The following is a 5,416-nucleotide window of genomic DNA, read 5'->3' on the forward strand; positions in this document are numbered from 1 at the left end:
CACATCAAAAAAAAAAAAAATGGATAAAATATAGAGATATACAGACAACTGATGAACATAAACTACTAGGGTTGTTACATCCAAATTGAAAAAAAAATTGGGGACTCTCAACCTCTGCAAGAAGCAGAGTGAGCTTCAGGAGCTGTGTAAGTGAAAAAGCAGGAGTGGACCTGTTGGTGAGAGCAGAGGGAGTCTGAGTTGTGCAAAACATCATCGTCAAGAGCCAGGCCTGAAGGCCCACCCCTAAGGGTTGTAAATGTCGATTCACAGTGTGAAATTATGAGCATTTTCACTTGAGTCAAAATGATTAAAAGCTGGTTGGATGACACCCATTTTTTCCACTGCAAATTCTCTAAAGCAAGGCTCAGAGTCCCATAGTTTCTTCTTATACTTGATGATTTACACAGAAAAAATTCCCATATACGATATCATGATCTCATCAATACCAACACACCGATACAAATGGAGGTGTTATGATTAAAAAGATTAGAGGTGACCGATGCCTGGGGAGTGGAGTTCATTGCTGCCAAGAGGAGCCAGGGAGGCAGCGTCCATCTCTTCATCCTTTTGCGGTTCACCTCCTTTGGGACAGGAAATCTTTCCACAGGAAGCTTTCCCTCCATTTCCTTGTCTGACCCAGACAGACAGCTCTGGGTAATAAGCCATTCTGAGAGTTGTAACAGTCTTGGCTTTGCACCCTCTGTCTCTTCAGTCCAGGGAGACCAACAGACAAAAGTTCACTCTCTCCTCTCTACACCTGAAACACAAATGTGGATGAAGAAGGGCATCATGCTAGGAAAGACATCTGGGGTGGAGGAGGGAGGTACATGACTTTTCCCATATGTTTCTACACATAAGATTAAAAACACTTACATCTTGGGGCGCCTGGGTGGCGCAGTCGGTTAAGCGTCCGACTTCAGCCAGGTCACGATCTCGCGGTCCGTGAGTTCGAGCCCCGCGTCGGGCTCTGGGCTGATGGCTCGGAGCCTGGAGCCTGTTTCCGATTCTGTGTCTCCCTCTCTCTCTGCCCCTCCCCCGTTCATGCTCTGTCTCTCTCTGTCCCAAAAATAAATAAAAAATGTTGAAAAAAAATTAAAAAAAAAAAAAAAACACTTACATCTTAATGAAAGAAGATGTTACTTGAAGGATGGCTTATACACAGTGTAGTTTCAAGGAGTTAAGCTCATGGCTTATCCAGTTTGCTTCTATACATAAATTTACCGGCACTTATATCTTAATGGAAGGAAATGTTACTGGGAAGATGCATTACACACACTGTTGTTTAAAAAAAAAAATCACAATGACAGTGAAGCTGCATTTTTTTCTGGAGTCTGTGGGGGAGGGGGGAATCCATTTCCTTGATCTTTCTAGCTTTTAGAGGCTGCCCATAATCCTTGGCTCATGGGCCTCTTCCTTCATCTTCAGAGTCGGCAATGTGTGGAGCCTTAATGTTGCTATCTTTCTTCTCCCTCTTCTGTCTTCTTCCACTTTAAAGGAACTTGTAGATAACATTAGGTTCATCTGAAAAATCCAGAATTCCAACTGTATTTTAAGGTCACTAAATTAGCAGTCTTAATTTCACTGGTGACCCTAATTCCTACTTTCCATGTAACTTAGTATATTTACAGGCTTCAGGGATTAGTATACATGTTTATGGGCCCATCATTCTGCCTGCCACATTCAGAAAACATATGTCATGTGATATCAATTGTTAAAAATTTTTGAGATTTGTTTTATGCCCAGAAATATGGTGGTTCTTGTTGAATGCTACATGTGTACTTGAAAAGAATATGTTTTCTCTTGTCCTGAGATGGAATGTCAATTAGGTCAAGTAGAATATATCCTTAACTGATTTTTCTACTTATTAATTACCAAGAGAGGAGTGTTGAAATTCCCAACTAAAATTGAGAATTTTCTATTTCTACTTTTAGTTCTATCAGTGTTTGCTTCATATACTTTGAAGCTCCAGCTTTAGGTACATACATGTTTAGGGTTATATTCTCTTGGTGAATTAACTTTTTTTGTTATTATGAAATAGTCTTCTTTATATCTGGTAATATGTCTTGTTCTGAAAACCACTTTGTCTGAAAATAATATAGCTCCTGTAGCTTTCCTATGATTCATTTCAATTCTATTATTTGTGTCATTATTTTTAAAGTGGATTTCTTGTACAGAGTATATAGTTGGTTTTTCCTTTTTTAAATATATAGTTTGACAACTCTGCCTTTTAATTTAGGCTTTTAGGCCATTTGTATTTAATAGAATTTTCTATATACTCACATTGAAATGTATTATCTTACTAATTTTCAAAGTAGACTTATTTTTTTTTTAATTTAAATTCAAGTTAAATAACATACAGTGTGGTCTTGGCTTCAGGAGTAGGACCCAGTGATTCATCTCTGACATATGAAACCCAGTACTCATCCCGAAAAGTGCCCTCCTTAATTCCCATCACGTTTGGGGGATAATGGTATGCGTGTGTAAGTTTATCAATTGTAATAAACAAAGCACTCTGGTATGGGATGTTGATAGTGAGGGAGGTTGGGGCAGAGATGCAGGGGTGGGTAGTTTCTGCTCCATTTTGTTGTGAATGTAAAACTGCTCAAAAAAAGTAAGTCAACTTTGGCAATAAAATGGAGCTGAAACTACTACCCCTGCGTATCTGTTGCAGCCTCCCTCACTGTCAACATCCCACACCAGAGTTGTGTGTTTATTACAATTGATAAACTTACACATGCATACCATTATCACCCAAATTCCACTGTATATACCAGGGGTCACTCCCAGTGCTACACAGTCTCTGGGTTTTGACAAATGTGCAATGACACATATACACTATTACAGTGTACTCTAGAATAGTTTTACTACCCTAAAAATCCTCTTTTCTCTGTTCATTCACTTTTTCCTCTCTCCCAACCCTTGGTATAACACTGATACCCTCATCATCTCTTTTTATCAGAATGTTAAATAGTTGTAATCATACAGTAAGTAGCCTTTTCACTTAGTAAAATGTACTTATGGTTCCTTCATGTCATTTCATGACTTGTTCACTCTTTTTTTTTTTTTTTTTTTTTTTTTTTTTTACTGCTGAATAAGATTCTTTTGGATATGCCACAGTTTACTTATCTGTTCATCTACTGAAGGCCATCGTTATTGCTTCCAAGTTTGGGCAGTTATGAATAAAGCTACTATAAGCATCAGTATGCAGGTTTTTGTGTGGTCATGTTTTTAGCTCTTTTGGCTAAAAACCAATATACATGATGGTTGGATCATATGGTGAGAGTATGTTTAGTTTTGTAAGAACTGCCAAACTATCTTCCAAAGGGACTATGCAATTTTGCATTTTCACCAGCCGTGAATGAGAATTCTTGTTACTCCAGAGCATGGCTGGCGTTTGGTGTTGTCGGTGTTCTGGATTTTGGCCTTTCTAATAGATGTGCACTGATATCTTGTTGTTTCAGTTTGTATTTCTCTGATGACATATAATATGGAGCATCTTTTCATTTGTTTATTATTTATATATCTTCCTTGGTAAGGTGTCTGTTCAGGTCTAGAATCTATTTCTCGTTGAGTTTAAAAAAAATTTTTTTTTTTAACATTTATTATTGAGAGACAGACAGACAGCATGAGCAGGGGAGGGGCAGAGAGAGGGGTAGACACAGAATCTGAAGCAGGCTCCAGGCTCTGAGCTGTCAGCACAGAGCCCGACATGGAGCTTGAACTCACAAACCACGAGATCATGACCTGAGAGGAAGTCGAACGCTTTACTGACTGAGCCACCCAGGCACCCCACTTGTTGTTGAGTTTTAAGAGTTCTTCCTATATTTTGGATAACAGTCCTTCATCAGGCATGTCTTTTGCAAGTATTTTCTCCCAGTTTGTAACCTGTCTTCCTGTTCTCTTGTCAGTGTCTTTTGCGGAGCCAAAGTTTTTAAATTTAATGAAGTCCAGCTTATTATTTCCTCCATGGGTTGTGCCTTTAATGTTATATTTAATGTCATTGCCATGTATTTAAAAAGTCATTAGGTTTTCTGCTGTTTTCCTCAGTAGTTTTATAGTTTTGTGTTTGCATTTAGGTCGATGATCCATTCTGAGTTAATTTTTGTAGAAGGTGTAGGGGCTATTTTTAATATATTCTTCTATGTTTTCTTTTTTCTACACTCTTTTAACTCAATATTATTATTTAATTTTATCTATATTATTGGTTTATAAACTATATGTCTCTGTTTCATCTTAGTGGTTATTCTAGGGTTTAAAAAATAAATCTTTAATGTATCATGGAGTGCCCTCAAATAATATTATACCTCTTTTCAGTGAAAGAATGTTATAATAAGATATCTTCATTTGTTCTTCTTTCCTTTGTGCAATTTTTTCATATATTTTGGTTTGATGTGTTTTATAAACTTTGTGATAAGTTATTTTTTTCTGTAAAGAGTTAATATTTTTAAGGAGATTAAGAAGGCAAGAAAAATAGTTTTTATATGTGCCTATATAGTCACAGATCTGGTGCTCTTTATTCCTCTGTAATTCCATATTTTCATCAAGTATCCCTTTCCCTCTTTCTGAAGAGCTTCCTTCAAGCATTCTTGCAGCCCAGATCTAATGGCAATTGATTCTCTCAACTTTTGTTTGTTTGAAAGTCTTCATTAATTTCTCTTCATTTTGGAAGATAGTGTCACTGGGTATAGAATTCTAGTTTTCTTTCAGTATTTTAAATATGTTACTCTCTTTTCTTCTGGCTTGGAGAGTTTCTAATGAGAAATAGGCTTAATTATTGTTTTTGTTCCTCTGTTGGTCATGTTCTTTCCCCCATCCCCCAAATGCTTTTAAAATCATCTCTTTATCACAGGTTTTTAGAAATTAAATTATGGTGTGCCTTGTTATATATTTGTTTCTGTTTGTTATTTTGGGCTACACTGACACTCTTTGACTTGCTTTTATAATTTTAATTAAATTTAGAAAATGTGTGGCCACTGTTTCTTCAAATCTTTTTTCTGTCTTTTCCCTTCTTTGTGAGACTGTGATTACAAATTATTTGCCATTGTCCCACAAGTTGTGAGCTCAGTGTTTCTTTGCTATCTTTTCCTTTGTGTGTTTTATATGTAATAGTTTTTCTTGCTATGTCTTCAAGTTCACAGATCTTTTCTTCTTCAGTGTATAACATGTTAATCTCATCTGGTATAGTTTTTATTTCGGACACTTCATTTATTTTTCTTTTGTTTAATTTTGATAGTATCTTTTATGTCTCCTCATTATGCTCATGTTTTCCTCTATATTCTTTTTTTTCTTTTTTTAAAGTGTGGTTGACATACAATAGTATATTAATTTCAGGTATACAACATTTATATGCATTATGAAATGACCACCACCATATATATAACTTCCATGTGTCACCATATAATGTTGTTACATATTA

The 5,416-nt window shown here is 36.2% G+C and overlaps 1 pseudogene; it reads right to left on the bottom strand.

Moving 5' to 3' along the window:
* Nucleotides 1–486: 486 nt before the first annotated feature.
* Nucleotides 487–666, bottom strand: LOC125934291 (neuronal regeneration-related protein-like; annotated as a pseudogene).
* Nucleotides 667–5,416: the final 4,750 nt, after the last annotated feature.

This window comes from Panthera uncia, assembly GCF_023721935.1.
Source record: "Panthera uncia isolate 11264 chromosome A1 unlocalized genomic scaffold, Puncia_PCG_1.0 HiC_scaffold_17, whole genome shotgun sequence".
Classification (NCBI taxonomy): Eukaryota; Metazoa; Chordata; class Mammalia; order Carnivora; family Felidae; genus Panthera; species Panthera uncia.